We start from the raw sequence: 18,342 nt of genomic DNA, 5'->3' as shown, positions 1-18,342 counted from the left end.
ATAATGACTTCTTGAGGCAGGTTCTGTAACCAAAGTGAAATCTTTACCACCTGTATTGCACTCGGGGGAGGTATGTGAGAATCTATTTCTTTAATTTCGCCTATTGTTTGTATGGCGGCAAAAAGCATCAGTCCACCTGACACCCGTCCAAAGATGGAGTTTTTATTGGCCGGGATGCAACATGATGCAAACCCTAACAGTTCAAATGCTTTTTCTTCCCAAGTTTCTTGAAGCAATCGAAGATCAAATCTGTTCAGATATTGAAGGAATTCCGGGTCATTGCTTTTGCTGGTAAAGCCATTGATGTTCCATGAGCAGATTCTAATTTCCCTGATCTTGTTTGAGGGATTAACTGATTCTTGCCCTTTTTGTCAAGTTGCGCCAGTCGTTGTGCTAATTGTGCGTTGGATTGACTTCCAATTTTGGTTACGGTCCTGCAAGAAGTAACTACCATAGTTTTGATTTGGTCCTGTTTCTGGTTTTCTATTATCTTTGGAGAATGCCCTCGGGGAATTACTCCTGGCACCCCTTAGAACTGAATTGACACTTTTGGGGGTTAAAGACCTATTAGTTGATAAAAAGGGTGTTGGATAGCGGGGGCGCTGTTCTAGTCTCAGCTCTATCCCCCATTGTTGGAATGTTGCTACTTCTTCCATGATTTTTCTTGCTATTTCAGCGGAGTTCCAGGTTGCTTTCGTTATTTCCGGGCGATGGGGCTCAGTATTTGGTTGGAACTCTATTTGTGCAAGTTCTGGAGAACTAATGTTTTCTAGGGTAGTGACTGAATGCAAAAGTCTTAAGATATTACCCCTATTCAATATGTCATCCCTGCCACTGGAAGTATATTCGGGAATAAAGAGGATTGATGCCCGACTATGCAAATGGTGAGATGCTGTTGGATTTACTGGGAGTCCCACATTGTCTTGTTGAATTAGTTGGGGGGGGGGAGGGGGGGGGGAACGTGCGGTGTCTAAATAGTTTAGTTGCTCCATTGGAATGTTATCTGTCTTTTGGGGCCTTGTGCTGCTGTTTGCGTTCCTTTTTGGATAATGCGGTAGCTCTGCTTTGATGACTACAGCATTGTCGTGTTCTTTTTGTTATTTGAGTGTGTTCAACAGATGTTAGCTCGTCCTTGTGAGCGTTGTGTACCGCTTGATTTGATGACCTTCCTGTTCAAGTTCTTTGAGATAGAGTTCCTGAGTCGAACTGATTATCTGTTTGTCGCAGAGTTCTGAAAATGGTGAGGAGGTGCTACCTGTGGTCTTATACAAGGATGATAATTGTTCTTTGTTTTTTATTTTTCGTCCGCGAGTCACTTCTGAAGCGGGAGGATACAGTTGTGTCTCTTTGTAATGCCTTCCGTGCATTGACAACCTATTCCTTCCTTTCCTTTTTTTCTTTCTGCAGGTTTTATTCAAAATTTGGTTGTTTGTTGGAGTTGAATTATCGATGAGTGTGGAGACAATCGTAGGGACAATATCCAAAGGGTCAAAAGAAGGTGTTTGTTTTGGGCGTGAATTGGTTGTTAAGCTCTGCTCGACAGGCGGCTCGGTCTCTTGGCTTGTGTGTATCAATAAGGACTCTGGCAGTGGGTCCGAAGTTTGTAGGATCGGGGTTTGTGAAGTTGTCAGTTTCAGATCATTTATCAGATCTCCCAGCATTGCTGGTAACGATGATAATTTGTCCAAAATCGGGTCATAAGTTTGTATTTGTTGAGCATTTATTTGGGACTCATAGACGGCGTCTTGTCCTCTTTTTATGAGGCCATTTAATTCTAAAATCTTCCGGTCTATTCCTGAAATTTTGTCCGCCATTGTCTGCAAAACTATGAGTTGCAAGTCCATTTTTTGGGATTGAAATTCTAGGGCCGTGGTCGAATGCTGCAGAGTTTTCAAGATTGTTGCCCATATTGCATCGTGGCCCAGATTGTCGATATTATTGGTTTTGTTCAATCTTGGTGATGCGTCGATGGGTGGGCTGCATCCAGCTGAGTTCTGATTATAGGTTGCAACTAGTTCCTCCCATTCCTGCGCTGCTATGGAGGATACGTCGTTGTTTGTATAGTTATCTATAGGTTGAAAGTCATTGTACTGTAGTAAAGTGCAGCGTTGTGGTGAAGTATGCATTACTGATCTATCATTTGATAGTTTTTCCAATGTTGCTATTTAAATTTGTTTGGGATGTCTGGTTTTGGATCAAGGAGAGGTTAACCGATTGATGATACTGGGTTCCACTTCCTTGTTTAATTGTTTTGGCTTGCTGCAATATCTGCATCTCTTCAAAGTCCTGAATTACCTTCTTTGATTTCTTTAATTTTGGCGAACTACTTAGTAGTTGGAGACAGTGTAGATCTTCCCTTTCCTCCTCTTTATGAATCTGGATCTCAAAATCCTTGTTCTCAACCTGGCTTACTGGGTATTGATGTTGGTGGATTACTGCCTCTATGGATTCAACTTTCTTTAACCCCTTGTGTGCCCCGCCCTTTCCCCGCCCTGTGCCGGGCGTTGAATTAGCGGGCGGGGTTCATGACGAGATAGTCTCGTCATGGGCACAGCGCAACCGCGGCCCATGACGAGACTATCTCGTCATGGGCACTCAAGGGGTTAATAAACTCCAATTTTTAATAACGGATTTATTGGTCAGCTCTTTCCCCGTGTTTATATAATTGGAGATTGCTTGGACTGCCAGGGTTGCTAAGTGGGTAAGTGAGTCCACTTTCCGGTTATATTCCTTTAGTGGAATTGGTGCTGATCTTGCTTCAGATACCTCAATATTGGATATGTTCAAGGGCCCAGTTTGCCTGGACGGGCCTGTTGGGTTGCTATCGACATTTTTTATACACAGCTATGATTATGTTCACTTGGTAGGAGCGGTGCGTGGAGGCCCTTGATGCACCCCGTTTTAGAAAAAAATTGCTGATCCAGGATCTTTTAAGAAAGAAAACTTCGTATATATCTTCGGTTGGTAAAAACCTATCTTTTTCTTCACTGGCGTTCCATCAATGGTTATAAGGTTGTCTGAAACCGTTGACGGTGTTTTTAATGCCCGGGGCAGAAGCCCCTGGGATAGTTCCTGTGATTGCTGCAATCGTTGAGCAGCTGTCTCTAGGCAGGGTGATACGATGGATGCATTATCGTTGTCGTGGCACTTTATGTTTGAGGGTTTGTTTAAATCCGAAGTGAGGGTTAGGTCATGACTAGTTCTTGGTTCTTTGTGAATGACTAACACCGTATCTTCTCTGGTTTCCACAGGTTGGCTTTCTCCGTTTTTATTGGAGCTTAAATGTATTGGTGAAGATACTGACTCTAATTTCCTTTTCCGGGGTTTGGATATACAGTTGATTTTGGAATTTGATTTTGTATTAGATGAATTGGAAAGTGGTTGCCTCACTCTGCCTGATATCATTGCTTTTTATTATTTTCAGTTTCAGGGGACTTAAGGGAAGTGGGTGAGGCACAGTAATACACGATGATGTGATTAACCAAGTATACAACAGAGATTTGCTGCGGTTTGAAACAATTTCCAGCGGTTTTCAGCAATTTTCGATAATATAACTCCCTGTTGGGTTGTGCCCCCCTTTTTCCTTTGTGGCTTATTGCGTTTTTTTTCCAGTAATGGCAATGATAACTACAAATTACTGCGAGCGTTGCTGGCGTTGGGGATAAGAAGAGGGAAGAGGAGCTGGGTAACGAGCGGTGCTCACGGATGGGACCTCGGACTGACTGGGCCTAGCCAAGCCGCCTTCCAGTCAACCCGCCGGGCCTTACTTTGCAGCTACCTCTAATGGCAGCCGCGCTCGTGCGCCGTTCTCTGCTTTGCCCCCATCAGCTCTACACAACCTTGCCTCGCCACACCTCGTTCAAGTGGGAGCCAGGTGGGTAACTCCCACGCTCCCCCTTCCTGGGGGAAAGTGCAGACAGTAGTTGTGGGCGGTAGTTAGCTAGTCTCCCCCCGAAGCGGAGTGGGAGCAAGACCGGGGCTGAGGAAAGTGTGGCCCCCCCGGTGATTTCCTCTCGGGTCAGGTCAGCAGAGCTGGGTTTGGGTCCGGGCCACTGTAGTCCATGAGTCCCCGGATGATCTGGCTGGACCTCTAAACAGTCTAATCAGACAGCCACTGCTCCAAGCCCCCGGCCTCACCTCTCAGTGCTATGTTGCTACTGCTTGGCTTCACTGCCCGGATTCACTGTACCGCCTTTCTCCACTGCTGCACAGCGTTTTACTGCTCAACGTTTTCTCCGCTGTCCCGGCTCCCCGGGGGCAGTCGCTCCTGCTGCACAGCCCGCCTGGAGGAAACACCAGTCAGCGCCACAGTTGAGCCCGCGGCTAATCCTGGCTCGGCTCGGTTCAGGTTTCGGCTCGTTTCCAGCCGATGTACAAGTTTCTACAGCTCCTGTAGTTCGCGAATCGTGGCTCCCGCGAGTCCCGCGGGTCCTGCTGCTCTTGCTACTCCTCCTCCTCCTAGCGTCGGCAGCGTTGGACAGACGGCAAGATCTGGAAACTGGACTCACAGCAGGGGAGGGGGTCTGAAGAGGGATTTCTTGGTACTAGACATCATAAAGCTAACTTTCTGAGAAGAAATGAGAAGAAAACTGAGCTTAGCTCAGGGAGACTCCCTTCACACGACGTGCGGTAGAAAATCTGAGGGCCTGAGCCTCTGAGGAGAACATTCTAAGAGGGTGCGGACGGCAGATTGGCTGGAATTTGGACTAAAACATAAAAACAGTAATAGGTTATAGAAGTGACAAGTTGTCTATCCATAAAAACTATGGTTTTACTTTCTTTTATGCCTATATTGTCTTATGTTATTACTACATTGCTATGTTATGTACCGTGGGACTCCCACTTCGACAACGGGGAATATTCAAGCATGTGAATCTATGAAAGACACCCCAATACTGGAGAATTTGCCATTCAGTAAACAATATCGGGATCTTTTTTTTTTTGCCTCAAGAGGATAAAAGGCGGAGACATCCCAGTCTGAGTGCAAATCTATGTCCTGCAGCAATACTCACAAATCTCAGCTGAAAAAAAAAAAATCCAAGAGCTGTCTTGTCACCTTAAATCGATACGTCCATTTTTAGAAGCTGCTGTGGCATAGTGCCCTTTTCTATTAAACATTCACGAATCAATGGAAAATCAAACTGGATTACGGAACACAATGAGAAATTCTGATTCTGTATAAATCACTTAATCACAAATGTGTAAATATGCCTATGTGTATTTTTTTGTGATGTAAAGCGTTTGTAGTTTGCAAATATGCAAAACCTCACTATTTGCACACAACCTAAATCTATCTCCAAAGCCGCATCCAATACCAATGCATACATAAATGTAACAGTGTTACTGTAACTCAAAGCACAGAGCTTTAGTGAGAAGGTGTGGGCAACACAGGAGGATGGCTGGGAGAGAACGGACATCAGGAGATAAGGTGTGCAGGAAGCTGGCTCTGTATATACTATACCAAAATGAGGTATAGTGTGCACAGAGTCCAGTGGAACCCCAGAGGAAGGCAGACGTAAAAGATAGCACCTTACTCGCCATTTGTGGTAGTGTGGGCGAGCAGTAAGGCTTTATCAGAAGGTAGTGTTAAGCATATCTTGTGCCCACTCAATCAGCAAATGATGTCACGATCAAAGACTGTACTCAGACCAATTTTGATTGTATAAAAATATTACATTATTTTATTTCTAGAACCAAACCAAGCCTGGCGAAGGTAAGTGAAATTATTGATTTGCAAAATATTACGCATTGTTTACAATTGAATGCACGTTCAAATGCAGTTCTTTGAAATAACGGTAAGTCAAGGATTCGAAATTACTGTCCAGACTACTTTTCAGTTACTTTTTAGATTACTTTGTGATGTACATTTCCTAAAGAAAAAAGGTAAGTAAAATCAATTTTGTACAGTTGTAGTTTCAGGTTTTCATACAATTCAACTCTCCAATTAGAACAATTTTCAAGGAAAAACAGTCAATGTATTCCTATGGAGAGAAATTAAGTTATCCGTTAAAAGTCAATTACTCCATCTTTGGGGTGGAGTTTCCGGGGATAGAACAAGGGTTCTCCCAGGGTCAAGGATGCACTCTCAAAGAACCCTCAGCTGCACTATGGAAGCCAGGTGCAGAGTGCTATGGCCCAATGCTATCCAATGGGGGATAGGGGGCCTTCAGTTGGTGGCTGCTCACGAACAGGCCACAAGGTTGTGGGAGTAAAGCTCCTCGTGTTAGGTTCAGGGCAAAGGGGGATCCTCCGGTTTCAACAAAGGCTGCAGGTTCAGGGACAAAGATCTCCTGGAGGTGACCACCGGTTGGAGAGGTAAGTTGGGATGCCTGGGGATGCTGGGACACCATCGGTTGAGCCACCCAAGGCCGTGGGACTTCGGGCGCAGGGGTGTCCTTTGGCCTTGGGTTTTCCTTACCAGCTCCGGTCGCGGGGACCCTCCAGAAAGAGTGTCACTGGGAGATTCGAGGCAGGTCAGATCACCAGATCTCGCCAGGGAGACCTCCTCTTGGTGTTGGGCCACTCGAACTTGGGCCGTGGGCGTCGGGTGCACAGTGCTGCAGCCTCGCGGATTTGGCAGGAGCCAGAGGAAATCCAGTGCTTACAGGAGACAGAGTCTTTTCTGTGGAAGACAGGGCAGGTCCTCGGGGTTCTTGAGGTTGCTGGCTGCAGGACACATCGGGATTTCGCTTCTGTAGGTTCGAGGTGGGGACAGGCCGGTAGGGCTGGGGCCAAGTCAGTGGGCATCCTCCTCTTAGCTTGGGCACGGCTTCTTTGGTCCTTCTTTTCTTCTTAGTCTATTCTTGTCGGAGGATGCAAGGTTCAGGGGTGACCCTAAATAAGAGATTTAGGGGAGTTACAGTAAAGCATAACCAGTAGGAGGGGGGCATATGCATCACTCTGATTGGCTGGGTCACGCCATCTGCAAGATGGTGGGGACAGAGTTGTGCTTCACCTTGCCTCCCCCACCTGAGGGGTGGGTTTGGCAAAGGTGGGCACACCTTCCTTCCTCACTTGGTTTTCCTTTCGATTCTACTGCTCAAAGTGGGAGTTAGAACCGGTAGGATCAGTTGCTGGAAGCAGCAAAGGGCCTGGGGAAGCTCACAAAGGGGACAAGCCCGTGAAGCTTCCCTTTCGTGGACCCTGCCCATCCTGGACGCTTGTCCCAGGATGTGCATTACTTCAGACACCCCGAGAGCAGCAGGCTCTCGACCTAAGGGTCCAGAAACATGTCTGGTGGTGGCAGCTGGCGAGCAGCCACTCAGCGTGGACACTAGGATTAGGTTGTTTTTCAGGGGGCATCTTTGGTACTGTGCAGTTCATAATGACAAACTCCCAGCAACATATACTTTAAATGGCATTACTGCACTTACAATGTCTAAGAACTGGCTTAGACACTAGGGATACAGGGCTCATTCACCTGTACACTCACCACTGGTATGGTGCACCCAGCTAGATGGGTGGCTGGCCAATGCCAGGGCAGTGGGTTATAGGCATGGCACACAGAGTGTGCCATGTCGACTTGTCACTTTGTTATTGACTTTGCCAATGTCTTTTAGCAATTTTGTACAGCAGCGCGGCTATTCAGAATGCTTAAAGGTTAGATTTTTATTTTTAAAGGCGATATGAAGCGACCAGCGCTGACCGCATCCTAGCACTGGTTTTTGCCCTATGGAAGGTGGGAATGGCCAACAGGGACAACAGAAGGGAGGCTGGAAGGGAAGAGGCAACAAGACTGTTGGCCGCGCCTTAGGACTTTTTAGGTCTTGCCCGAGGATTAAGGAAGGAAGCTACACAGGGGAAAAAAATAATACCTCTATCGGCGTAAGGACAGCAATCAAGCAGAAGCAATTTGTACTTGGTTCATGATCCATCAAAGAAGAGGTGGTGATGCCAGTGCACAATGCCCAATTACAAAGCAGCAAATAAAAGTGACAAAGAAGCTAATGAATGGCAAGCAATGGTGAGCTGCAAGCCCCTTGTGCACAATGCATCTCACAACCGAGAGCCCATGCAAGACCTAAAAAGGGCTCAGCACTGGGAGCAGAAGTGGGGTCTCATCACTTAAGGGGTTAAATATTCATTGCAAAAACAGAAAAGATCTAGTAACTCATAAAACTGCTGCCGATGCTCTACTTTATTATATATCGCAGAAATGTTTTTTGAAAAGTATACCAGATATAGTAGTTTAAAAGCACTGAAAACTGATGACTTAGTTATTCACTCGACAGTTACAGCAAAGGCACTCCAAAGTTGCCTCTGCTGACACAACAAGCCTTTTGAAAAGAAGGGATCATATTTAAAAAGGGAGGGTGGTGTGGAGGCAGGTTCTGTTCCCTTAGCATTGCATCCATTAACAACTATGTATGCCAGCAGGGAGGATTTTTACTGACACTCAATCTGCCAAGCACGTGACTGAAAAACTCAGGTTAGATTTGAGCAAGCAGCTTGGAAAGTGAAACACTGCACTGTTAGGCTATCTCCCAAGTAGCTTAGCAGGGCAGTGGAACTGTGGGTGGGTTAATAGGCTGGTCTCGGAAAATAAGACTGAAACATCCCAAGGCAGCTTTATTCCTATACAAAGACTCCAAAAAACGATATGTATAGCAAAAAAATTATTTCACTGTGAATACTTGCTTGTGTGATGTCCAAGTTAATGGTTAGGTACTTTTATGTCCAGCCTATTATATTTTAAGGGCCTGTATATAGATACAAAAGAATACAGATAGTAAAAAAGCACAATTAAAACAAAAGAATATCCCTAGGCATACTTGTGGTCAACGGAACAAAATTAAGATGCTATAGCGATTAACCAGGCGATTAGACTTTCAAAGTACAGGTACTTCTGCAATGCGATTTAAAGACATTTGGCACCACCAATCCACATCATTTGACGTCAAACTAATTTCAGTCGTCAAGACATCAAATTAGCAAATTGCATTTACAACACAAGCAATGGCAAAGCCAATCGGTCTTCCCTAAGCAAGAGCTATTGGCTTTGCCAATATGTTTTAGCTATGTTGTATACCAGCGTTGCTGCTGTTCAGCATGGTTAAAAGATAGTGGGGTATTGGAGAGTGGTGTGTCAAAGTAGAGTGGAGTGTTATGGAGTGGTGCAGAGTGTCGTGGAGTGGCATAGAGCTTGCAGATTTGAGTGCCGTGAAGTGAAGTGTCATGGAGTGGTGTAAAGTCTTGTGAAGGGAGTAGAATGTCGTTGAATAGATAGACGCAGAGTGGACCAGAGTGTCAGAGCGGGGTTGAGTGTTGCGCCAGTGTTGTGTAGTGGTGTAGAGCGGAGAGGCATAGAGGGTGTTGAGTGGAGTAGCGTGGAGTAGAGTGACGTAGAGTCGATTGTCGTAGAGTAGTGTAGGAGAGTGGAATGGCAGAGTGGAGTCCAGTGTTATAGAGTCGAGCGAGTGGCATAGTGTGTAGTGAAGTGGTGCAGTGTCGTAGAATACATCGGAGTAAAGTGACATTGAGTGGCATAGAGGGAGTTGCATAGAGCATAGTACAGTGCAGTAATGTTGCAGAGTGGCATGGAGTAAAGTATCAGAGTGGAGTAGAGTTTAATGGAGTAAAGAGTCAGAGTGGAGTGCAGTGGCATAAAGTACAGTGGTGCAAAATAGATTGGCAAAGAGTGCATTGGTTTTGAGTTAAGTGGTGTAGAGTCCATTGGCGTACACTGCAGTGACGTATAGTGGTGCAGAGTAGACTGCAGTGGAGTAGAGTTCAGTGTCGTGGAGTGGTGCAGGATAGAGTGGAAGAGTGTAGTAGCGTAGAGTGGTGCAGGATAGAGTGGAAGAGTGTAGTAGCGTAGAGTGGTGTAGCGTAGAGTGGTGTGGTGTAGCGTAGAGTGGTGTAGCGTAGAGTGGTGTAGCGTAGAGTGGTGTAGAGTAGAGTGGTGTAGAGTAGAGTGGTGTAGAGTAGAGTGGTGTAGAGTAGAGTGGTGTAGAGTAGAGTGGTGTAGAGTAGAGTGGTGTAGAGTAGAGTGGTGTAGAGTAGAGTGGTGCCGAATAGATTAGAGTTGAGTAGAGTGATGTAGAGTAGTGCGGCGCAGAGTGGAGTGGTGTAGAGTGGTGCAGGGTAGAGAGCAGCGGTGCAGAATAGAGTGGCGTTGAGTTGAGTGGGGGAGAATGCAGTCCTGCAGAGTAGAGTGTCAGAGTGCAGTGGCATAGTGTATTGACAATAGAGTGGTGCAGTTGCGCAGTTTACAGAAATCCAGAATTGGTGGAAGAATACAGTAAATAAAGTTTGGGCAAGGGAAGGGACGAATTCAAGCTTGACATTCTAAAACAAATAAAGCCAGCAAACAGCCAGAAAATGTGAATTACAAACCACAAAGCCAATAGTAAGCAATCGGCAAAAGGAACTCCCACGAAGGCTTTCCCAAAAGTCCACAAGATTTTGTTAGCAAACCAGGCATCTGCGCTGTTTGGTAGGCTTCAACCAACAGGAATACCTTCAAGGAAAACAAACACTGACAAACCCAATAGGTCTCATCTTTGCAAATGCTATTGGCTTTGCCTATGTGTTTTAGCCACGTTGTAAACAAGCATGGCTGCTGTTCAGCAAGGCCAAAAGTTAGTGGCATAGAGGAGTATAGTGTGGATTGTCGCAGAGTGGAATGGCGAAGAGTGGAGTGATTAGAGTGGCACAGAGTGAAGTCGGATAAAGTGGTGTACAGTTAAGTAGAGTAGACTGGCGCAGTGGCGTAGGTGGCATTAAATTCAGTGGCGTACAATGCAGCAGCCCACAACAGTCGAGTAGCATAGAAAACAATTGGTGTAGAGTAACAGTAGTCCAGAGTAGAAAATAGTGCAGTTGAGTGCAAAGGCGTGGAGTAGTGCAGAGTACAGTGCCAGTGTAGTGTGGCATACATCGCAGTGGCGTACAGCACAGTGATGCAGAGTATAGTGCAATGGCGTAGAGCGCAGTGGTTAAGAGTAGAGTGGCGCAGAGTAGGTCACTGAAGTAGAGTGGCATAGAGTGCAGTGGTGTAGGGTAATTGTTTCATATTAGACTGAAGTAGAGTGGTGCGGGGTAGAGTGCTGTGTCAGAGAGTGCTGTGGTAGCACACTGCCATTACAGACAACACATTTTCATTTGAAATGGCCCATTACATTTGCAGAGACATACACTTTTACCAATAAAGCTTATACAGTGCACAGACACAAGCATGAAAATTGCTTCACCTCAGTGTAATAATCTGTTTTGATCATATTAAAGAATTTGCATCCAACACACTTCAGAAATGACGAAAAAGTTGCCAATTCTGAAATACTTACACAGTACATTTAAATGTTGTCGTGTGCTAGAAAAAACTCTTTCATGCCTTGTAGGAAGCTGGCTCTGTATATACTATACCAAAGTGAGGTATAGTATGCACAGAGTCCAGTAGAACCCCAAAGGTAAGCAGAGGTAAAAGTAGATAGCACCATACTATCTATTTGTGGTAGTGTGGGCGAGCAGTAAGGCTTTATCAAAGGGTAGTGTTAAGCATTTGTTGTACACACTCAATCAGCAAATGGTATCACACACTCAAAGACTGAACTTTGACCAATTTTGTTTGTATAAAAATATTAAGTTATTTTATTTCTAGAACCAAGCCAAGCCTGGCACAGGTAAGTGAAATAAATGCTTTGCAAAACATTATGCAGTTTTAACAAGGGACGGCAAGCTCAAATGAGGTTGTTGATCAAATGCAGTTGTTTGAAATACAGGTAAGTCAAGGTATTAAAATTAATGTAGATTACTTTTTAGTAACCTTTAGATTACTTTTTAGATTGCCTTTTCTACTCAGTGTGATATGCTCAGAGATCACACTGGGACATTTCCTAGAGGAAAGGTAAGTAAAAACAGTTTTGCAAAATAGTACTTTTTTAGGTTTCCATACACATCAACTCCACACTTGAAACATTTTCCAGAGAAAAACAGTCAATAGGTTTCGATGGAGAGAAATGAAGTTCACGGTTACCAGGTAAGTAATCGATGTATGGGGTTGAGCTTCTGGGGTTAGAACAAGGGTTCCCCCAGGGTCAAGGATGCACTCTTGTACACCATCAGGGGCACTAGGGTAGCAAGGTGCAGTGTGATGAGGCCCAATGTTATCCAATGGGGGATAGGGGGCCTTTGGTTGGTGGCTGCTTACGAGCAGGCCACTGGGTTGTGGAAATAAAGCTCCTGGTGTTAAGTTCAGGGCAAAGGGAAATCCTGTTTAGCACAAAATGTGCACCCGCAGAAGCGTCAGGGTGCAGGTTTGGCATCAGGTGCCCTGTTTTCAATGGGGATTTTCGGTTTTCAGCTGCAGGCTCGGTCCAGGAAGCCTTCCGAGAGGAACAAACAACTGGGCAGGTAATCTGGAGGGCTCAGGGACGTAGGTGCACCTCGGATTCTCTTCTACAGGGCGCCTGAATGCAGGGGTGTCTTTAGTTCGGATTTCAACTTACCGGGCCACTCACGGTTGGGGGGTGGGGTCTCCGTGCAGAGGCTGTAGGCGACGTCAGGGAGTCCTAGTGGGGTCAACCCACAGTGGACTCAGACTCTGGAGCGTTGGGGGACCTTGCTGGGACCGGTGGGCCACTCAAACTCGGGCCGTAAGCGACGGGTGAGCTGGTGGTTCCAGGCGTTGGGTTTCTTTGTCCATAGCAGGCTCAGAGTTTGTCTTGGGAGTTTTCGTTTTAACAGAGCTGCTGTTCACAGGAGATCCGGTCTTTGTTGAAGGCAGTCAGTCATCCCAGGGTTGTGGAGGTGACGGGCGGCAGGATCTCTGGAAACAGCAGACGGGCCGGTAGGACTGTGGCCAAGTCAGTTGTTCCTTGCAGTCTCCTCTGCTGGGCGTCTTCTTTTTCTTAGGTTGCATGAATCTGAGTTCTTGGCTCAGTGCTGACCCTAAATACTGCATTTAGGGGGCATTTTAGGGGTCTCGAGGTCAGTAGTCTATGGGCTACTGACCTATGGGGGGACTACACCCTTGGGGTGCTCACCTCACGTAGGGGAGTTAGCACAATCCCTAATACAGATTGGGGAGTGCCTGCCATCTGCAAGATGGCAGGCACTGAAGAGTGGGCTTCACTTCGCCTTCCCCACCTAAGGGGTCAGGTTGGCAGAGATGGGCACACCTTCTGGGCTGGCTAATTTTTCCAACCTGTCTTCCCGCCGAAAAGGAGGGGAGACAGAAAGGGGACATGCTCCTGAAAGCATGAGAGGCTGGGGGTCACATTACAAACACCGCAAGGTCTTTGAAGCTCCCCTGCCACAGATTTCCTGGCCTTGGGGAGGTGTGAATACCTCCACCCAGGAAAGGCTTTGTTTCTGGGCTCAGGGAGTGAAGGCTCCCACCCCAGGGGTACAGAAACATGTCTCATGGTGGCAGGCTGGTGTGTACCAGTTAGAGAACCTGCCAGAAGCTGGTCATTTTTCAGGGGGCATCCCGAAGATGCCGTCCAAGTGCATTTTTCATTAAATCTCGCACTGGCATCAGTGTGGGTTTAATGTGCTGAGAAGTTTGATACCAAACTTCCCAGTTTTCAGTAAAGCCATTATGGCGCTGGGTCGTTCGTGATGACTAACTCCCAGCATCAAATACTCCTAATGGCATTACTGCCCTTACAATGTCTAAGAATTGGCTTAGACACTGTAGGGGTACAGGGCTCATGCACCTGTACCCTCACCACTGGTATAGTGCACCCAGCTACAGGCGTGGCAGACCTATGCCAGGGCAGTGGCTTGTAGGCATGGCACACAAGAATTTGTGCCATGTCGACTTCAGTTTGTTCTACACCAAAACACGCAGCCTGCAATGGCAGCGTCTGTGTGTTAAGGTACAGGGCCTCTATGGGTGGCACAATAAGTGCTGCAGTCCTTAGATGCCTTCCCTGGCCACAGTGCCCTTGGTACCTTTTACAAGGAACTGACATGTGGCCAGAGAGTCGCCAATTGGGGTTACAAGGTACAGTTTTGGGGAAAGAGCACAGTCCCTGGGAACCGGATTGACAGGGACCAAGGGCACATCAAGTCAAAGTGCTAAAGGGGTCTGGCAAAATGTGTGTGGGGGGGGTTATTGCAACAGAAAACCAGCTACCTACACACCTGCCCCAGTATCCAGCAAGACTGTCACATAAATCCTCTCCCTTTGAAGTCAGAGAAAGAAAAGTAAACAAGCACCCTCAGAAGACAGCGCATGACATTTGAGTACCAAATGTGACGCAATAAGAAAAAGATTTACATGTCTGTTTAAAGAAAGGGAGCACTCAAAAGGATAAGACAGCGCCTGACATTTGACCTCGTCTTTGAATGCCCAGCAAATATGACGCAATAAGAACAAGATTTAAAGGCCTGTTTACTAAAAAATGGGGTCTGTAGAAGAATACTGTAAATACAGTTTAGGCATGGGGAGGAACTAATTGAACCTGAACAGCCTTAAGCAAATGGAAAGCAAGAAAATGTGAGTTACAAAGCCAATAGCAAGAAACGTGCGGAATGTATTCATTGGTCAACTTTCTGAAAGTCCCCAAGATGCTTTAGCATACGCAGACAGCTGTGCTATCCAGTAGGCTGCAACAAAAAAAGTGCAGACAGACGCTCCCAGTTGCACTGAAATTCAACATCCAAACAATTCAAAAAGTACATTCTGAAACTTTGCCCTCCCAGAAATGTGAAGAAAATCTGTAATTTTAGCCAAAGTTTGATGGAGGCAGATGTACTGCTCTTATGTTCACTGCTCTAGATATTTAGCCAAACTGACTTTCAGAGAATACACAAGCAAAAACGGTGAACTGAGCGAGTTTTAAAAAGGGGAAAGTGTTAAGAGTTTGGCAAAACAATATTAACAGAAGCATGCATCTTGAATGGCAACCTAGAAGGAGCAAGTAAGAAAAGAATAAGGCTGAGCTAGAGTATTGTCAAAAAGGTCAAAAGCAGAAGACAAACAAGGTTTAGAGAACAATTGCAGTGAAGAACAAAAGGACACATAAGACATTACTTTAAGCATCAAACTACCATGAATTTTCTGAATCTCTAGTTTCCAAAAAGGTCTTGGTTTAATAGGAACCCCCCCCCCCTTGAGTCCCAAGCACGGAAGCCATCCACCACCCCAAAAATTGATGTTTAAGGCCGTTTTACAGTCCCGCACATAAATACATAAATGCAATTTTGGACTTTTCCTATCCCAGACCAGAGGCTCATACTTAACACGTCTGCTACCCTTATAACATAACTGTGGGAATGCTGGGCTGTATCACTTTTTTATATCCGTCAAGCGTTTTTCACCACAGAAATTTGACTAAACTTTTTTTGGGAAGGGTTTCCAGCAATTTAATGATTGCAGGGACAACGGCTAATAAAGACTACAGGCACTCATGCAACCTACACATTGTTGGGTTCCTCTTGGCCTCGAATTTCTCTGCAAATGTTCACAGCTGGTCGGGTTTCCTTGATGCTGGCTTAACCCCCTTAGGTGTCTCAGTCTGGTGCTCTCCAAACATAGTAATGACTCCGCTCAGGTGGCTGTTGGCTCTTGGGAAATTGTTTTTGTGGTTAGCGACAAGGTCTGCCCACGTATTTCAGCAGCATGGAGGTACAGACTTATACTGAAGGGTTTGTTGTGATCTGTCCATCCCCAAGGCTCCTATACATCCATTGCCAGTTTGTGCCACCTTCTGTATTTTTCGTGGACCTGATTTTCCTCTGACGGAATGAGCAACACCATAGAAGTATAAAAGTGTAGCGGCTACACTGGGTCACAAAAGATTGCAGACCTAATATGTACTTAAAGACTACCCCCCACAAACGAGAAGCAACACAAAAATTCTTTCAAAACTGCCCAGCCGTTGGATGCTCCATTATTTTTTGTTCCCAACAATAGCTTCCCCCTTTTGCTTTTAATCCTTTACCTTTTTCCAGCCTTATTCCTTCCTTTTCCCTGCGCTTCTTAGTACTTGAAGTGTGGAGAGACCAGTTTCTTTTAGTGATCCTGATCAAACTCTCCTGCCACAATGTGGCAAACAGCGTTATTTTGCTTTCACTGCTGTACAATATATACCATGTTTAAACTACTGCTCTGTTTAGTAACATCCTGTACCTTTACTAGTAGACTTTGCCCTTATCCTCTGCAAATTCCTGTACACCATTCCCAAAATGTTTTTGGTCCTCGGTTGCAATCGCTGTCCCATTCACTTCGGTCAGAGTTTATCACTGTCATCATGCTAATTTCTAGTTCTCAGATCCCGCACTTCTTTAATGAAGTCTTCAGAGATGATTAATGCAGCAGGGTATTCAGATCTGCTCCCACCACAGGACAGCTGTTATTTCAGGTCTATCCCATGTTCAACATCCAAAAAGCACTCATCTTCCAGAACCCCAACCAGACACCAGGAGTCATTACGGCCTGCAACTTATGGTTCTTTAGATAATTATTGCACGGCTCCACAATAATGGCAAAGGACAGTTTTCCAAAAATTCTAAATACATGGATGTAACTTTCATATGTTCTCCATTGCGGTAGCACCACTGAAACACGTAGTCTCATTTTCACAGAAAAATGATTTGGATAGCTGGGAGAAGGGACACAAGGGAACCCAACATTAGGCATGGTGGACAAGCCCCGTTAATTCCCCAGCTATAGGAAACAAATTATCTCTTGCAATTAGAGTATCTTTACTACCTTAGGGTACAGAGTGTCAGAGAAGTCCCTTTATCTTCTCTTCCAAAAGAGCTGAAATGCAAATGGTTTGAGGAAAGACAAATCTTGTCAGGATGACAGACTTGCTAACATATTTTTTTTGCTAAATAGTCACAAATTGTACAGGGGCCATAGTAGGTACCTTTGAGGAAAGGAGTGGGTACACAGCTCAGGAGATACAATTTCTGAAGTACTCCTATGAGGAACTGAAATGTATTTGGCAGGTAGAGGCCGGCAAAGGACAAGCCTAACACAAAGATACCCACCTACATATTGGATTATATACAAATACAGATACCCTGAGGAGTGCAACACTCTTTTTCCTATCTGAGAAGAGGAACAGATTATGGGTGGTGAGCAGAAAAATGCCTTACCCCATAAGCAAAAGTTCCATGTCATCCAATGTGCTTTTAGCTATTGGTGTGCCAGAACAGGTGATAACGCACTCATATCAACCCACCACCTGGAAGCTGACACGGTGTATGAAGAGTGGGTAAGGAGTCCACCCATCAGGGTTGCACCCAAGGCCTGTACTGGAAGCCTAACATTGCCCTATAAACATTTCCAGCACAAACTCAAAAGGTCAACGAGTGACCAAGTGTACCAAGCAAGTGTACCAAACGAAAAACCGCCTCAAACCTCCCCATTGGGACCTTGAGTATGTTCTCCCCTAGCCAATGTTGAGAAAATACTGCACAACGCAATTTACGTTATCAAATGCAGTGTCTAAAATCAATGGCTTTCACAGATACACGTCACACATGAGGGTTGAACTATGTCACACATATACTACCCCCCCAACAGGAACAGAATCCGACAAATGTTTCTGTATTGTTAACAGAAACACAGACTGCGGAAGCACTTTGATCCCAAATATCAATCACAGGGCACAGATGCCCAGCGCAAGACAAAAAAGTGGCCAGCAAATGTCATGGATGCCCATCTAATACAATGAATCACAGAAACCAGTTTGAAACAATACACAAGGGGTAGCACAATCAGTGGTAACAGAATGCATAATAAACACTCTTCAGACTATTGAGATGAGGGATGTAAGTGCCAAGTGCTTCCAAAGTGAAAGTGGCTGAGTCTCACGACTGGGTTACAGGTCGCAATTTTCCTGGAGGCTAATGGGTCTTTCAGCCCACCCGGGGGGGGAAGCAGTGAAAACCAATCAGTCAGCACAAAAGGGATGTCAAAAACTAATCTGTGACCAGGACATGAGGCGTGTGGGGTCAATTCCAAGAGAAGCATGGGGTCGATTCCAAGAGGAGCCAGTACCAATACATTTACTGTTTTTTCTATTCACTTAAACACAAATCCTGGAGTCTAGCTCCCCCCCGCCTTGGGCTGTGGTTGGGAGTAAACACCTGATCTGCCCAACCTAAAGGCCTGATCTAGTGGTAGTTTCAGGTCCGTTTACGGGCAAAACACGCAACCGGAAAACTAAAATTGAGATCTGCATTAGGAGATGGGGCAGCACTAATCAATTTACTTTTTTATGTCACAAAACAAATCATGGTATCCATTTGGTGCCTCAGAGGGAATTGAGATAAATATTATCTTAGCGGGTGGGGGGGGGGGAAATTAACAGGCTGATAGTCACCCCATTCATTATTTTCTGATAAAACACAAATTCCTAAAAATCTTGTGGGCATCTCATC

The 18,342-nt window shown here is 45.5% G+C and overlaps 1 protein-coding gene across 3 annotated transcripts in view; it reads right to left on the bottom strand.

Annotated features, from left to right (window-relative positions):
- The window catches only part of TNPO3 (transportin 3), a 1,119,313-nt gene that overhangs the window by 1,099,941 nt on the left and 1,030 nt on the right, over window positions 1-18,342 (bottom strand). The window lies entirely within an intron of this gene.

This window comes from Triturus cristatus, chromosome 4_1 (assembly GCF_964204655.1).
Source record: "Triturus cristatus chromosome 4_1, aTriCri1.1, whole genome shotgun sequence".
NCBI classification, from domain to species: domain Eukaryota; kingdom Metazoa; phylum Chordata; class Amphibia; order Caudata; family Salamandridae; genus Triturus; species Triturus cristatus.
This window is presented reverse-complemented; position numbering and strand designations above follow the sequence as displayed.